The sequence below is a fragment of the Thamnophis elegans genome, chromosome 1 (assembly GCF_009769535.1).
Source record: "Thamnophis elegans isolate rThaEle1 chromosome 1, rThaEle1.pri, whole genome shotgun sequence".
In the NCBI taxonomy this organism is placed as follows: domain Eukaryota; kingdom Metazoa; phylum Chordata; class Lepidosauria; order Squamata; family Colubridae; genus Thamnophis; species Thamnophis elegans.
In genome coordinates this window covers 169,163,790-169,182,156 of record NC_045541.1, presented here as the reverse complement: position 1 = coordinate 169,182,156, position 18,367 = coordinate 169,163,790, and the positions used below count along the sequence as shown (strand labels likewise).

At 46.0% G+C, this 18,367-nt stretch overlaps 1 protein-coding gene across 3 annotated transcripts in view; it reads right to left on the bottom strand.

The window, feature by feature from the left end:
* NFIC (nuclear factor I C) overlaps positions 1 to 18,367 on the bottom strand; it is a 175,377-nt gene that overhangs the window by 130,520 nt on the left and 26,490 nt on the right. The window lies entirely within an intron of this gene.

The following is an 18,367-nucleotide window of genomic DNA, read 5'->3' as shown; positions in this document are numbered from 1 at the left end:
TAGGGTCATTTTTTTTGCCCTCTGGAGGCTTTAGGGAAGCCTCCTGAAGGTCCCTGAAGCCTCCGGAGAGCCTCCGGAGGGGGAGGCTGATTTCGCACTCCCCAGGCTCCTATAAAGCCTCTGGAGCCTGGGGAGAGCGAAAAAAGCATGCAAAAAATGGGAGGAGCACCTCTCATGTGCACATGAGCACTGGGGGTTGCACATTGCATTATGGGTGTAGCACGCCCGCGCACAATCCCCCTGCGCTCCCCCCTCTTATGGCACGCGAGCCAAAAAAGGTTCGCCATTGCTGACCTAGGGGAATAAATTCCTCATTTTCCAACTGACAACATTTGCTGGAGATGTTGGCAATTGGGGTTCAGAAGGTTTACAGCAGTGGTGTCAAACTCGATTTCATTGATGACTGCTTCAGAGTTGTGTTTGACCTCGACTCTGACCTCAGTGGGGGGGGGGATGAGAGAGCGTGGCCAGGGGGCATGGTCAGCTTGCCGTCACTCATGTCAGGGGCGCCTGTAGTGGCCTGAGCACGCTGCCTGTTAAAATGGGCTCCCAAGCTCTGTTTTCAGCTGCGACAGCCCCCTGCAACCCTCTGCCAGTGAAAACAGAGCTCAGGAGGGCCGCGTGTGGCCCTCCCGAGCTCCATTTTTACAGTATCGCGGGCCAGTCCTTCCCTGTTTCCAGGGGCGGCCCCACAGACCAGATCCAAGCACCCTATGGGACAGATCTGGCCCCCGGGCCTTGAATTGAACACCCCTGATTTACACCTTCAACAGTGCCAATTAATCCACCTCCAGAATTTGTGATCTATTAAAAACCCTGCATTTTTCTGCCCTTTGATCCAAGCTGAAATGCATGCATGCATGTATGATGTCTGTCTGTCTGTCTGTCCGTCTGTCCATCCATCTTTTGAGTTCTTGACCCAAATCAAGGTTCAATTTGTAAGCTTTGCCAGAAGATTTTACCTTGTTGTCTCAGATCCTGGTTGAAACAGATTTTTCAGATGAGTCCTTGATCCATCTTAATTAAAGAGATTTAATTTTTTAAGAGGCAAATGGAGCCTGATTTGGCAAACTGGTTTCTCACGCCAGCCTATATCAGCATCACTTTGGCCCATAGAAGGTCTTAATTGGACTGAAACAAAAGATTTGGAATTAAGATCTTCCGAAATGTCTCAGTCTTACGAAAGTGTAGCTTGCAGGTTCTCCACAGGAAAACTCGTAGATATTCTTTATAAAATTCCACACGGTCCTCAGAAAAAGCTTTCTCACTTGGGTTTAAATTGGCACACTACCATTATTGAGACAATAAATGAACACTAGTGTCCCATTCTATTTTTTGTGTGATCAGATATACAGCTCAAGTCGGTAACTGTTCTGACCTAGGCTTTCCCAGCAGCACGAAGCCGAGTCCTCGACCTGATAAACCTTTTTTATTTAATTTACAGTGAATTCCTCTCCAGCAAAGTCCCTGCCCGCAGTCTTTCAAGATAGTTCAAAATTACCGACCTTTATCAGGCTTGGAGTGTGGCCAGGCTGATATCTTTCAGACGCAGCAATACTTGGCAAGAATGCAGGAATGAACTAATTATCTCTTGCAAGCATCCCTCCTCATTCGCTCCTCTTTTATTCTATATGGAGGGGCATTCACTGTCCACCGGTGGCCTTACTCTCAAGTCAACCATTGTTCCTTAGCTGTTCCCGTCTGGCAACTCTGCGCATGCACACACTAGGAACAGGCTCCAGCTGTTCTTCTGCCTCACTGATGTCTGACTCCGAAGGCAGCTGATAACTGTCATATGGCTCTGGCCCCCTCTCTGCCTCCGACGCAGAGCCCTCATCAGAGCCTTCCACAGACTCCAAGACTGGCTCATGTTCCTTCCCAACCTCTTCACTGTCTGACTCTGCTGCCAGCTCTGTTGGCAGGCCTGCTAAACTTTCTGTTGTACTATTCATGGTGTCTGGCACTAATAAACCTAATTGTGGGAATTCTTAGTTGTCTCTCTGATCAAGAGGATGCTAACCTCCTTCAAACATGGGCGACCATCAAAAAGGTTGTCAGGTTCATAGCGATAGCTGTAACTTGGCCAGATCAGTGGTAACATCACCTCCCTTTCATTACTAATTGTTTGATTTTCTTGAACTTTGAAGTAGCTTATTTGTTGCTTATTGGCCTGGTACCGGAAAATAAAGTAAACAAATATTAATCGTAATTATGAAATGGTCTACAGGTAGTCCTCAACTTACAACCATTCACTTAGTGATTGCTCAAAATTACAACAGCATTGAAAAAAGGTCCTGATACTTATCACCATTGCAACATCCCCACAGCCAAGTGATCAAAATTCAGGTGCTTGGCAACTGACATGTATTTATGGCAGTTGCAGCATCCAGTTCTGACCTAGGGAGCCAGAATCCTGGTCCTGACAAAACCCCTTTTTATTAAACGAATGTGAATTCCTCTCATTCATATTCAGCAAGGCCTGGCCAACAGTCTTTCAAAGGAATATTTATGACTACAGACCTTATCTACCTTGGAAAGCTGCCATGTAAATATTTCCCAAATGAGGTGCTGTGCAAGGAAAGACTGGGCACAGAGTCTCTGAGATTCGCGGACAGATCTTCACACTCCTGAAATGAATCGTTTCCTGCAAAAGCCCACTCCCCTTTCGCTTCTCTTTTATGTCCTATGGGAGGGGCCAATCACCTTCCACCTGTGGCTTTACTGCCAAGTCTACCCTGATTTCTGAGTTGTTCTTTTCTTCTGGCAGCTCTGCGCATGCGCACACTGGGAACAACCTCTAGCTGTTCCTCTGCCTCACTGCTGTCTAGCTCTGTAGGCACCTGATCACTGCCCTGACATATCTACCTCTCTCTGAACCTGATCCCCCACCATGGAACCCTTGCTAACCAGAGAAGAAGAAACAGGCCGGGGCATGTCCAAGGGGGAAGGCCTCGGCCTGGCCTGAGCAGTGGCACACCACCACCCCCGGGACCTTTGCCACCATTGCGTGTCGCACAGACCCCTTCTGTAACCCAGCAGAAATCCCATGTGAAATTGCAGAGGAGATAAACCTCTGAATGCTTGCTGGAAGCTGCTCCATGTCTCTAACGAAGGAATCCTCCTCCCCCTTTTGTTCACAGCCTTCAGACTGTGGAGCCAATGATGGCCTGATGGGACTCTCCCCGCTGGCCCCTCTGCACTAAAAAGGATCCCTTAGATAGGGGCCCTGTTCCACCATGGAGAGTGTGGGGGGGGGGAGGTGAAATGTCCCTGAGATACACTGGGGAATCCCCCCTGTGAGGAGACCTAGACCTGGATCTAATGGGCGATCTAGACCTCAAGGGAGAACTAGGCCTACCCCTCTATTCAGCCCTGGAAACCTTCTTCTCCAGGGCCCTGTGCCTCCTTCTGCAAGGCCTTGGAGGATTTTCCAGCTGCTGCAGTTTTTCGCATTTTCACAGAGGCTGTGGACCTCACTCAGGCCCCACTGGAGGTCCCCTCCCCAGGGGACAATGTGGGGGAATCCGGCCTCTCCTGTGTCTCTGCCATGGCACCAGGCCAGGGCTCCACCAGGCTCAGCCCACCAGAAACAGCAGCGACCAAAAACCAGCTTCCCCCAATCACTCATAGCCTCCACGCGACGAAATCAGCCTCTGGTAGACCTTTCCTGCCCCTTTTGCATGCCGCGTGGCTCTGGGCCTCCTGACGTGGATCTGGGCCTGCAGGGCCTTGTTGCTGCCGCCGCTGTAAAAAACATGGCCACCCAGCAAGGCAGGAACAAAAATGAGGATTCATAATAGCCTCTGTCCCAGCCCATACGGCCTGCAGGAATTGAGGCCCCAAAATGGCCACCGTAATGGCGTCCTGCCTCTAAAGCCCCAAGAAGCAACTTCTAAATCCCTTACTGGCGGCCGGGAGCAAGCCACACCAAGGGGAGGCTTCCAGATATCAGATGGAGGCAAGGGGAAGAAGGCAGGGAGAAGGAATTTGCAGGATGGCACTGGATTGTTTTTGGAAGAATCAGGAACCAAAAGCAACCTTTCTTTCTTCGGCCAGACGGAGTTGAAACTGGGAACCAGAAGCAAGGAGCACAGAGGCGTGGCTTCAAATTAATTTTGTCTCGAGGCCAATTGGACATCACAATACCCCAATCCTGACTAATCCTGCAAAATTCCTCCGGAAAATCATGAATTCTGCATTTATATTCCAACTAACTGAAACATTTTTACTTGGGCCAGGGACTTTGCCTTCGACATGCCTATTGCCCAAGCATGTGCTTGCTTGAAATGGGGCAATGCAGGTGTGAACACATTCTAGTGAACTGCCGACCAGATAAATGAACAATGCTGTAGGATCCAGTATCTGATTTGGGATCTATGGGCCCTCTCTGGCAATTTGATTACCATACAGAAGAGCAAACCGATGTTTTCAGGTTCAAGTTCAGCCTTTATCCCAAGCTGGAACAATCTATCTTTCGCATAGCAAGGACAAAAGGCAGAGCCTTAGTAGAAAGTCAGCTGAAACGGATCAGTAGCTTTATGAGATGGGAGTTGTTATTATTATTAGGACAGGAGGGGAGGGAATATATCACAAAGAAAGCATGTGAAGTCTTTGGAAAGCCATGATGAGGTCGAAAGCCGCATCACATCAAAACCTCTTCCCCATCCAAAGAGTATCTGGATCCAGATATAATCAGTCTGAGAAGGAACAGGGTGAGTACTTCCCAAAGCAAGTCGGAGTCACCTTGAATTGCGAGATGGGTGGCAAATAAATTTGATAATAAAATACAAAGGCTTGCAAATAGAAATAGAACTACTGTGGCAAGAGAGTGCAAAGGTTATACTAATAGTCATAGGTACCCTGGGTGCAATCCCAAAACACCTGGAGCACCACTTGAACACCCTCAGCATTGACAAAATCCCCATCAGTCAATTGCAAAAGGCAGCTTTACTTGGAACAGATTCCATCCTGCCACAATACTCTTAACAGAATTAAACATCCATATCTGCCCATCCCAAGTCATCAAAAAGGAGTCGATAGGTGGACAGAAATGCCAAATCCAGTCTAAACACCTGGCTGACTGTGTGATGAACCATAGTAATAAATTACCGCAAACTGGGTAACAGTTCTTTGAATAACAACACACAAATCCATTAACATCACCCTTGTTGTTGTTGTTGTTAGTTGCAAAGTCATGTCCGACCCATCGTGACCCCATGGACAACATTCCTCCAGGCCTTCCTGTCCTCTACCATCGCCCGGAGTCCATTTAAGCTCACACCGACTGCTTTGGTGACTCCATCCAGCCACCTCATTCTCCAGTGAGTCCTTCTTTCTCATTAGGTGGCCAAAGTATTTGAGTTTTCTCTTCAGGATCTGTCCTTCTAAAGAGCAGTCAGGGTTGATCTCCTTTAGGACTGACCGGTTTGATCATCAAGAGACTTGCCGGAATCTTCTCCAGCACCATAGTTCAAAGGCCTCAATTCTTTGGTGCTCGGCCTTTCTTATGGTCCAACTTCCACAGCCATAGCCATCACACTGAAATTGATTTAAAGATTGCCACGTGTACTAAAATATATTTACATATCTCCCAAAGTATTCCTGAGATGAACATTGACCAAATTACCAATGGTAATAATTGGTTGACATGACATAAAGATCATTCAATGATATTTGTTTTTAAAATACAACTAGTCCTCAAGTTACAATCGTTCATTCAGCAACCGTAAAAAGTTTATGACAAGGCTGAAAGAAAGGAGTTACAACTAGTCCCCAAAGATTATTTCTGATAAAGCAGTTTGGGGTACAAAAGGGAAAAAAATTGGAAAGCTCTATTTTAAAGTACTTTTTTTTAACCCTGACAACTTTAAAATATGTGGATGAACCCCCAGAATTCCCCAGCATTTTGGCTAAGGTTGAGAAAGCCTGCTCTAAAGGAGAGTAAGATTGGGCACACAAACGACTCTCAGATTTCAAGGGAACAAAAACCTGGTTGTCATTACGAAGGGAAACCATTTCTGAGCATGCTCAGAGGCGATCAGCTGTTTAGAAAACAAATAAAAAACGTCCCACGAAACTTGGCTGGTCTGCTTCCCTCTCCCGCCCAACCCCATCCGTCTGACACCCAGCTCTAGGGGAAAAAACCACGGCCAGTAACCGGACTTCAACATCAAATAATCCTCTTGAAAACCATCCCCCCCCCCCCCAAAAAAAAATCACAAAGCTGAATTCCCTAGGATCCGCGAGGGACCAATAAACTGTTTTGTAACTTGGATTGTAAGACAGTCTTATGATCTCAGGGCCAAACAGCCTTGGAAAGAAGAGGAAGTATCACCGAGGGACCCCCATCATCTGTGGCCTGCAGTTTCTTTCTTCGGTTTCTTAGTGCTGCTGACTCTGCCTCCCCTTCCCTCCCAGTGACATGGTCTCACCCCTGGATGGTCACAGTGCGGTGACTCCACTCTGCAAGCATCTGGGCAGGGAGGGTGTTAGGGGCGCTTTGCGAAATGCTTTTGAAGGCCAGCTATCTATAGCCACGAGCTGAGCTGCAGCTTGCTTTTTTTCATGATTAAGAAGCCAGACTTAGTAATGTGATTAAATGATCTGGGCTGGTCACAGAAGGATCTTCTGATCCCTTTTCGTTGGCACCATTCATTCCTTCTGGCATCACCTGGAGGGCCCCACGCCTCCCCGTCAGATATCTCTGCTCCAACCATTGCTTCGGATTATGGTAACCCCTCACAGCCTCCATTTCAAAAAAAAAAAAAAAAACTGGCTCTCCCCAAATAGCAATAGCACTTAGGCTTATATACCGCTTCACAGTGCTTTTACAGTCCTCTCTACGCGGTTTACAGAGTCAATCTGGGTCCTCATTTTACCCACCACAGAAGGATAGAAGGCTGAGTCAACCTTGAGCCAGTGGGACTTGAACTGCCGAACTGCAGCTAGCAATCATCTGAAGTAGCCTGCAGTACTGCACTCTAACCACTGCGCCACCCCCGCTCTTCCTCTTCAAATATCCTTGCATCCAGCCTTGCCACGGAAGGTACAGGTAGTTCTTGACTTGTGACCATTCATTTAGTGACCATCCAAAATTACAACGGCACTGGAAAAAAGTGACTAGTCCTCACACTTAAAAATGTTGCGGCATTCCCACAGTGATATGATCAAAATTCAGATGTTTGATAACCAGCATGTATTTATGACAATTGCCGCATCCCAGGGTCATGTGATCATGTGATTTGTGACTTTCCCAGCTGGGGAAAGTCAGATTGCTTAACCACTGCATTTAACAACTATAGTGACTCGCTTAACGACCATAGCAAAAAAGTCATAAAATGAGGGCAACTCACTTAACAACTCCTTTGCATAGCAACTGAAATTACAATACAATACGATACAATAGCAGAGTTGGAAAGGATCTTGGAGGTCTTCTAGTCCAACCCCCTGCCTAGGCAGGAAACCCGATACCATTTCAGACAAATGGCTATCAAACATCTTCTTAAAGACTTCCAGTGTTGGGGCATTCACAACTTCTGGAGGCAAGCTGTTCCACTGATTAATTGTTCTGTCAGGAAATTTCTCCTCAGTTCTAAGTTGCTTCTCTCCTTGATTAGTTTCCACCCATTGCTTCTTGTTCTACCCTCAGGTGCTTTGGAGAATAGGTTGTCCCCCTCTTCTTTGTGGCAACCCCTGAGATATTGGAAGATTGCTATCATGTCTCCCCTAGTCCTTCTTTTCATTAAACTAAACATACCCAGTTCCTGCAACCGTTCTTCATATGTTTTAGTCTCCAGTCCCCTAATCATCTTTGTTGCTCTTCTCTGCATTCTTTCTAGAGTCTCCCCATCTTTTCTACATTGTGGCGACCAAAACTGAATGCAGTATTCCAAGTGTGGCCTTACCAAGGCATTATAAAAGTGGTATTAACACTTCACGTGATCTTGATTCTATCCCTCTGTTTATGCAGCCTAGAACTGTGTTGGCTTTTTGGGCAGCTGCTGCACACGGCTGGCTCATATTTAAATGGTTGTCCACTAGGATTCCAAGATCCCTTTCACAGTTACTACTATTGAGCAAGGTGCCACCTATACTGTACCTGTGCATTTCGTTTTTCTTGCCTAAATGTAGAACCTTAACTCTTTTCACCATTGAATTTCATTTTGTTAGATAGTGCCCAATGTTCAAGTTTGTCAAGATCCTTCTGTATCTTAAGCCTGTCTTCTGGAGTGTTGGCTATTCCTGCCAGAAGACAGGCTTAAGATACAGAAGGATCTTGAATTCTGGTTTCAATTGTGGGCATAAGTCAGGGATCTCCAAAGTTGGCCACTTTAAGACTTGTGGACTTCAAGCCTGGCTGGGGAATTCTGGGAGTTGAAGTCCAAAAGTCTTAAAGTGGCCAACTTTGGAGATCCCTGGCATAAGTAAAGGATTACCATATTTTTGGAGTATAAGACGCACCTTCCACCCCTAAAAGAGCATGGAAATGTTGATGCATCTTATACACTGAATACAACTATTTTTTCGCCTCCGGAACCCTGCCCCTGCATCCCATTTTCGTGAAATGGGTGTTTGCAGGCATTTTTGCCTTCCCCTACCCCCCAGAAGCACTTTGCAGGCTTCAGTAGGGCTGGGGGAAGAGAAAAATGCCCCTGTTTTGGTGAAAAATGAGCAAAAAGGGCGTTTTTCATCAAAATGGGGCATTTGTCCCTCCCCCCAGCTCTGCTGAAGCCTGCAGAGTGCTCCTGGGGGCCAGGGAAGACAAAAACTTTTTTTTTCTTACTTACCTCTTCGAAATCGTGGTGCATCTTATACACCGGTGCATCTTATAGTCCAAAAAATACAATACCTATATGATGGAGAAATGACTGGTGTTGTTTGCCCTGCCATCTGGCATTCAGAGGTAAGCTGCTTGTGAAAATGGAGGATTTCCTTTAGTGACTATCAAACTCACCCATTTTTTTTTCTTGTTTATTTTTTCTAATTCCTAAAAAGCAAGAACAACATCAACCTGGTTATTTGCCTAGAATAATGTTTCTCAAACTTGGCAACTTTTAAGATTCTCCAGGTTTGATATCTTAACATCTTAAAGTTGCCAAGTTTGAGAAGCAATAATCTTGAAATCTAACTTAATATTTTTTCCCCTAAGAGGTGTTGTGGGATGAGGGTACTTGAGAGACCGCCTGCTGCCAATTACCTCCCAAAGACCGGTTAGATCACACAGGGTCGGCCTCCTCCGGATTCCGTCCACCAGCCAATGCCACCTGGCTACTACCCAGGGGAGGGCCTTCTCTGTGGCAGCTCCGGCCCTTTGGAACGAACTCCCCGCGGAGATTCGGACCCTCACCTCTCTCCAGGCCTTCCGAAAAGCCGTTAAAACCTGGCTGTGCCGGCAGGCCTGGGGTTGATGAGTTCCCCTCCTCTCTCGACTTGTATGGTTGTGTGATTCTTGTTTATTTTAATTCCATGTATTGTGCTTTATGTTCCCTTTTCCCCCTTTGAGTTGTTCGCCGCCCTGAGTCCCTCCCGGAGAAGGGCGGCATACAAATAAACTAAATCTAAATCTTCAGTGGGAAGACATACTCTGCCCATGATCAGTGGCCCTCATTTCTTAAGGTGATGAGGAGACAGAAGGCTGTTTATAATATAACACCATGAGAGTATATACAAAATCCTATAAACTTCTCTGACATTCCTTATCTACTGAAATTGTTAAAATTCCTTTAGACATATACCGCATATATGACAGTGGTGGATCAACATTTGATTTATCCAGGAAATAATTGTTGAGGGTTGTTGTAGAACTGTTTTGACCCGGGCTACTTTAAAAAGCATGAGTTTTGGTCCTGGCAAAACCTCTTTTATTTACACGACTGTGAATTCCTTTCATTCAGTCAGCAAGGCTGGGCAAACTGTCTTTCAGAGGAATATTTATCAACACGAACCTTATCTTGCTTGGAGAGCTGCCAGTTTCCAAACGCAGGGCAAGGCGATACTTGGCACAGTCTCTTATAGTCACGAACAACTTTCCTCTCTTGAAACGACCGAATTGTTTCCTGCAAAAGCCCCCTCCCCGTTTGCTCCTCTTTTGTTTCCTATGGGAGGGGCCAATCACCTCCAAGGTGTGGCTTTACTCCTAAGTCGATCCTGCTTTCCTAATTGTTCTTTCTTCTGGCAGCTCTGCACATGTGCACAGTGGGAAGAGGCTCCAGCTGTTCCTCTGCCTCACTGCTGTCTAGCTCCCTCTCTCCCTCCAACGCTGAGCTTTCCTCAGCCCCCAGAACTGGCTCATGTTTCCTCCCCAACCTCCTCCACCATGGGCCACAACAAAAACCTCATTTAAGATCAGAAATAGGAAGACGGCTGACCCTGAACTTGGTCCAACTGAGTTCAGCCCATGAACTCCAACTAGCAGCAGCCCAGACAAATGGGAATTCTTCTTCCCATCGTCTGCTTGACAAGGTTGTTTTTTATGGGACATGTTGGCTTCAGCTCCTTTGACACCCCAAGCAGATGCTTTATCCCTGAACAAGGAGTGTTTATTGGTGGATCTACAAGAGGCCTTTATGCTGACCTGGTTGAGCGGGTTCCCACAGCACCCTATCCTGGATAACAACCCAATTCCAATCCCAAAGGTCCTTTTCAAGGGGCAATTGGATTTTCTGGTTTCTCTTTGAAGAAGCTTCTTGGAGGAGAAGTGAAAAGTCTTCAAAGAAAACCGAGAAAGTCCAGCTGCCTCTTAAAAAAAGCACCTTTGGGACAACCATGACCTGGATGACGGGGAATCTCCATAAACCCAATTCCTAGTTCCACAGAGCAAAGGATGTCTTAGCAAACCAGCCATATTACACTATAGCTTTGCCTGGTATTCTTTTTTTCCTTAAAAGTAACGGCTGCCTTCCCATCACGCTAAACCTCAAACTATCCACTCTCCCTTTAGCCTAGCCTAGCACGTCCTGTGACCAACCACCAAGTTCATGGCTGCTTGGTTTAATGATCATTTCAACCCAGACGGTGGCCAAGGTAATCTTCCTGGCGACACTTTTAACTATGGCTGAGTGTGGTGTAGCTTAACCAATATTTAGTTGAACAAGAGCCACAGTACTGGCTGTCTTATGGTTTAGAAGCCATTACTCCAAGAGGTGGAGAGACGAGAAGCAACAAAATACACCCAGTTGTACAAAAACACTTTGCTACTCCTGCTTTATTTTCATCCCTACAGAGGGGGTAATAGTAGGAAGGGTAGGACAAATTTAACATAGCTACCTAGCTACCTATAGAGCACCTCCAATGATAGTTTAAGTTTAAGTTTAAGTTTTATTTTATTTATATGCCGCCCTATTCCCTGAAAGGGACTCAGGGCGGCAAACAACTTAAACAGGAAGGGGAAACATACAAGTACAAAATAGACATTTAAAATGACCAACAACCACACCTGTCGAGAGGGGAAGGGAGCTCATCAACCCCAGGCCTGCCGACACAGCCAGGTTTTAATGGCTTTTCGGAAAGCAGGGAGAGAGGTGAGGGTCCGAATCTCCGCGGGGAGTTCGTTCCAAAGGGCCGGAGCTGCAACAGAGAAGGCCCTCCCCCGGGTCGTAGCCAGATGGTATTGGCTGGTGGATGGAACCTGGAGGAGGCCGACCCTGTGCGATCTAATGGGTCTTTGGGAGGTAATTGGCAGCAGGCGGTCTCTCAAGTAGATAGCACCTCACATGATAGAAATTTGGCAATAGCCATGTATTTATAATGGCTGCAATGTCCCAGGGTCATGTGGTTGCCATCTGTGATCTTTCTAGCAGGCTTCCAACCAGCAAAGTCCCCGGGGGGGGTGGGGGGGTGTTGAGCCACATTCACTTAATGACCATGTGATTCACTTAATAACTGCAGCGATCCACTCAATAACCATGGCAAAACAAATGGTCAAACCAGCCGCAGTTCATTAACCAGTCACTTGCTTAACCATGGAAATTCTGATCCCAGTTGCGGTTGTAAGTGGAGGACTACCTGCAGTGTGGTCTACTAACATCTCTACACTCCCCCCCAGCACCCCCTGCCCGGTCGTGGTTAACTACTCAGGGCAAAAGCTCCTGGGATATCAAGCAGCACGGAAGAAAGTAAGATACTACGAGGTGCACTGGCTTCTGACACGCTCCGCTGTAGAAGTACTTCACCCACAATTAATGCTCATCCATGTTCAATGCGTTGTGCAAACAAGCTCACTGAGTCAGGCCATCGATTTTTCTAGGCCAAGATTGCCAACCTCGGAAATGCTGCAGGGATGGGGTGGGAGGTGAGGTGTTTCTTTGCAAAGTCTCCAGGATTTTGGCACGGAGGAGGTGGTTCCCAGGAATTCCCACCAGTCCAAACTCATTGGGGGGGGGGGGGATAGCCCCTACAACAGGGCCCCAACAGGGATAATATTACTGTGTACAGATTACTCCTTGACTGACAATTACAATTGAGCCCCGAAATTCTGTTGTTAAGTGAGACGTTTGTTCAATGAGTTTTGCCTCGTTTTACCACGTTTCTTGCCGCACTGGTTAAAAGTGAAGCACTGACGTCGTTAAGTTAATGATGCCGTTGTTCGGTGAATCTGGCTCCCCCACTGACTTTGCTTGTCAGAAGGTCGCCAAAGGGGATTGCATGGGACACTGCGACCGTCATAAATACGAGCCAGTTGCTAAAATGTTTTAATTTTGAACACATAATGATGCTGCGAGGAAAACGGTCGTAAGTCACTTTGTTGTTGTAACTTCAAATGGTCACTAAGTGAACTGTTGTAAATCGAGGACTCTCTGTATTGAAGTCAGGTCCCTCTGCAGGAGCTGATCTTTGAAATATGCTTTTGCTGAAGAGATTTCTAGGACAGGGATCTCCAACCTTGGCAACTTTAAGCCTGGCGGACTTCAACTCCCAGAAGCTGGCTGGGGAATTCTGGGAGTTGAAGTCCACCAGGCTTAAAGTGGCCAAGGTTGGAGAGCCCTCTTCTAGGAGAAAAGGTTACTCAGAACTTCGGGCCAAGAGAAGCACTTTGTTGGCTATACAGGTAGTTCTCCACTTACAAACATTTGTTTAGTAACCATTCGAAATTACAACGGAACTGGGAAAAGTAACTTGTAACCAATCCTCGCTCTTACGCCTGTTGCAGCATCCCCACGGTCACATGATCAACATTTGCTTGCATGGCAACCGACATGCCTTCACAATGCTTGCAGCATCCGAGCGATCACAACCTGCAACCTTCCCAGTCATCTTTCAACAAGCAAAAGTCGAGGGGGAAATTAAGTCAGATTTGCTTAATGACTGTCTATTCGCTTAATGATTGCGGTGATTTAACCGCCATGCCAAAAAGGGTGCTAAAATTGTCCGTGACTCTGTTAACAGCTGCCTTACTTAACAGTGGAAATTCTGGTTCCGCTTGTAGTTGTAAACTGAAGGCCACCTATTCTGCTATTAAATCTTGGCTGCCAAAATCTGGGCACCCACAAGAGGGCAGTAAGGAATGTGTTTTCTCTCTAGCGGTTGACCTCATTTTTGCTCAAAACCTACCCACCCTAGCTGAATATGTTTAGAGGGCTGAAGGTCTTTGTATTTTAAACCTCCCGTAAGCCTATTTGAGGATTTACATAACAGTAGCTGTGTCTCAGATTTGTGGGGAAAGTGTTCTGTTACATCTCAACAATCCTGTTTTGCCTAACACAACACTGGAAAATAGATACCCGTATTTTCCCGAAAATAAGACAGGGTCTTATTTTCTTTTGATCCCCAAAACAAGCACTTGGTCTTATTTTTGGGGAGGTCTTATTATTTTTGAGGTGCAGGAGGCAGAGAGCATGGTCACTTCATGGCTGCTGCTATGTTGCAATATTTTCAGGGAGGGCTTATTTTTGGGGAAGGGTTTGTTTTAGTGCATGCGCTCAAAAGCCCAACTAGGCTTATTATCCAGGGAGGTCTTATTTTCAGGGAAACAGGGTACCTTTCCTACAATATCACTATGGGAAATTAAAACCAGAGATTAAATTAAATAGTCCTTCCTCCTATTTTCCCCCACAACAACAACTCTGTGAGGTGGATTTGGAAATTAAAACCTGTCATGGCAAAATTGATAGCATAGATCTACAACGTGGAATAGGGCTTTTAGGACTGAGACAAAAGCCAGCAACAATTACTAATATTTGATGCAAAGTTCAAATACCTAAATCTGTGTTTCTTAACCTTGGCAGCTTTAAGATGCAGGGAGGGACAGAGACTTCAACTCCCAGAATTCCCCAGTGACCCCAGGAATTTGAAGTCATCTCATCTAAAAATTGCCAAGGTTGAGAAACACCGATTTAAATAAACCATGGCTGGTTAGTTGAAGACAGAAATGGAAAGAAAGGGATAGCTGTATCACTAAAAAGTACCTTGCCTTTTGTCTTTTTTCCACTACGTTTTTTAAAATTCAAATGCAGCTATCTATTTTTGCATCGTCTTGCTTTTCTTCTTCTTTATTTAACTTTAACTTTCCCCTGCTCTCTTTGTCCTGTCTTGTCTCTCAATGTCTTCCCGTAAGCCAACAGGTTTTAAAAAGGATCCTGTTAAGAGGGGCTCTGGGGATAAATGGCCCATGGCCCACCTATGCCATCTCTGTTTTAGGATTTTACAGATGAACACCAGGCCTGAACTGGGCCTAGGAACAAATCAGAAGCCCGAGGAATGGAGATAAGATCAGTGTAAAGCTCTTGCTGGAAATCCATCTGGCTGCTACACGTCATCTCAATGGCCGTTTCCAAGTAGTGTCATCCCTCATGGCGCTTGCTTGTTGTAATTTAATCTAGGCCTGGCCAAGTCTTGAGTCACGAGGGTCTTATTCATTTCTCAAAGAAGGGGGCACCAGTCCAGCCACAGCAAAGGCAAAAAATCCTGCTGTCTTCCTCCTTAGCGGGGTGGGCCTTCAGGGAACCCTTGCTGGCAAATAGACAAGGTCTCCTGAGCAATTCCAGCCACAGATATAGTCAGGTAGTCAACCTTTCTTGCAACAGTTCTTAATTGTTGTGGCCCACCAGTGGAGCTGGCAGCAGAGTCGGATAGTGAGGACATTGGGGAGGAGCATGGGCCAATCCTTTAGGCTGCAGAAGGCTCGGACAAGGGCTCTGCATCACAGGCTGTTGACTTATCCAGCCCCATCCTAAGTTATAATTGTTGTGGAATTTTAATGTTGTTTTTTTAATTTTTTTGTATCCCCCTTCCTTTTTTACCTGTAAGCCGCCCTGAGTCTCTTGAGAGTGGGCGGCATACAAACCCAATAAATGATGATGAATGATGATGATGAGGCAGAGATGCTGTCTGGCAGTGATCAGGTGCCTACAGAGCTAGACAGCGGTGAGGCAGAGGAACAGCTGGAGCCTGTTCCCAGTGTGCGCATGCGCAGAGCTGCCAGAAGAAAAGAACAACTCAGAAATCAGGGTAGACTTGGCAGTAAAGCCACAGGTGGAAGGTGATTGCCCGCTCCCATAGGACATAAAAGAGGAGCGAAAGGGGAGTGGGCTTTTGGAGGAAACAATTCGTTTTGTGGTTAGATTCGCTTCAGGAGTGTGAAGATCTGTCCGTGAATCTCAGAGACTCTGTGCCCAGTCTTTCCTTGCACAGCACCTCATTTGGGAAATATTTACATGGCAGCTTTCCAAGATAGATAAGATCTGTAGTCATAAATATTCCTTTGAAAGACTGTTTGCCAGGCCTTGCTGAATGTGAATGAGAGGAATTCACATTCGTTTAATAAAAGGGGTTTTGTCAGGACCAGGAATCTGCCTCGTGCTTTTGGGGGAAGCCTAGGTCAGAACATTAACAAAATCACTGCAGTTGTTAAAGTGAATCTGGTTTCCCCATTGACTTTGTTAGTCAGAAGGTCATTAAAGGTGACCAGATGTCCCCTGGGATATTGCGACCGTCATAAATATATGCCAGTTGCCAAGTGTCCAAATTTTGATCAGATGGCCACAGGGATGCTGCAATCATCATGTGAAATGGTGGTCGTAAGTCACTTTTTTCAGTTCCATTGTATCTTTGAACGGTTACTAAACGAATGGTTGTAAGTTGAGGACTACCTGCGTATCTCGGATGTCTTTGAGAAAAGCAGCTTTCTTTTCCCAACCCTCAGCTTACAATCCAACAACAATCCAGATACCAAAATCATGTCTCCCTTTTCCACATGTGAGTCGTATTGGCTTCCGCACAAGGCTTCCATTCATTCCTTGGCTATGTCAACACAAATTAACCCAGGTGAGCTCAACACAATTATAGGAATGAGACCACAAACAGCACTGGGCCAACCTAACCATACCGTAGCTCAGCGTGGTGGTCTGCTTCACAGAAGACGTGATACCCTCAACAAGCATGTTCTGTTATAGCTTCACTTCCCACATGCCACCACAGATTTATTTATTTAATTGCTTGACTTGATTGACTCCAAATCAGCTCTCGTCAGCCACAAACGGACTGAGTCACAAGCAATCCATCCTCGTTTTAGTCTAGACCAGGGGTGTCAAACTCGATTTCATTGAGGGCCACATCGGGGTTGTGTTTGACCTCAGGCCAGGGTGGGTGTGGCTATAGGGGGCATGGCCTGATCGATGTTACTTATGTCAGAGACGCCTGTGGCAGCCCGAGTGCCTGCCAGCGAAAATGGGCGTCGGTGCTTACCTGATACACCCTTTCTCAGGATGGTGGAGACAGCAGCCATGCATGGGTTAACTCTGTCAGTATCCAATAGGATTGAGTCTACAAATCGTGATGTCAGAGCTCCTGAGGTAGCTCCTCCCCGTTTTTAGACTCAATCTTGGACTGGCTGTGCAAATGGCTCTCTCCTTCAAAATTGAGTAGGAAAAATAGATAAAAATTGTTTAAATTGGCTAAATTATTCCAAATTTTCTCCTGCCTCAAATTGTACTCACAAGGCAGGAGAGGAAGGCGTTGCATTCTTTGCGCCCTCGCCTGAGGCAGCTCCCGAGCTCCGTTTCTGGCTGCGACAGCCTCCTACAACCCTCTGTCAGCGAAAACGGAGCTTGTGGCCTTCCTGAGCTCTATTTTTACTGGCAGAGGGTTGCAGGAGGCCGCTGCAAGCAGAAATGGAGCTCGGGATGGGAGCCCGTTTTTCTGGCAGAGGCACGCAGGCCGATCTCTCACGGTTTCCAGGGTTGCCCCACAGACCAGATCTAAGCACTCTGCAGGCTGGATCCAGCCCGCGGGACTTGAGTTTGACACCCCTAGTTTAGACTAACATACTGTGGAAATCCCACCACTTTGTTATGGGCTGACCTAGGATTACAGATCATCTTCATTTAGCGATTGCCTCATTTGGAGACTGTCCCAAGTAACAATTGTGATGAGAAAGTAACATGGCAACTAGTCTTCTCATTTACATCCTTCACAGGTCTGTAAAGTACAGATTATCCTCACCTTACAACAGTTCATTTAGTGACCATTCGAAATTACAATGGCACTTAAAAACGTGACCTGATTAATTTTCACACTTATGACTGCTGTAGCATCCCCATGGTCGTGTGATCAAAATCCAGGCACCTGGCAATCGATTCCTATGTGCGACGGTTGACGTGTCCTGGGGGTCACACGATCCCCTTTTGTGATCTTTGGACGAGTCAATGGGGAAGCCAGATTCACTTAACAACAGTTTGATAAATTTAATGACTATAGCGATTCACTTAACAACTGTGGCAAGACAGGGCACAAAATGGGGCAAACTGACATATAAATGCTTCACTTAGCAACAGAAATTTCAGGCTCAATTGTGGTCCTAAATCGGGGACTACTTGTAAAGGAAAGCTGAAGTAAGATTGAAGACACAGCTTCAATTAACAACTGCTTCACTTAATGACAGAGTTGCTGGTTCCAATTGTGGTCACTAAACAAGGATTACCCGTAAACCTACATACTAACCTAAGCATGCTGCTGTAGAACAAACACAACGATTTCTGTAAAAAATAAATTGCTACCTCCTCTCTCTGCATATCTGAATATTACTGAAAATCCTGCCATGAATAGAAACAATGCCAGCTCCATGGATCAATGGACTAACTCAAAAGGGAGCACATTCTCATGCTTTAATTTTAATTGGCCCTTTATTTTATAACCTGAAGGACTAGGTTTGGGATAAATTGTCACGGAGAAAATCTATCTATATGATTGCTAAGACTCGAAACTGACTTGTTGGGATGTAATCAATCGATCAATTATTTTATATTGTGTGTTCACAAATGCCCTTATGGGAATCAATTTTACAAGCACATGGATAGGACAGCACATTATGGAGAGAGTGGAGCATTTGCAATGAGCCCATTCAGTCTCAGGGCTTAAACATTCCTCACCCCTA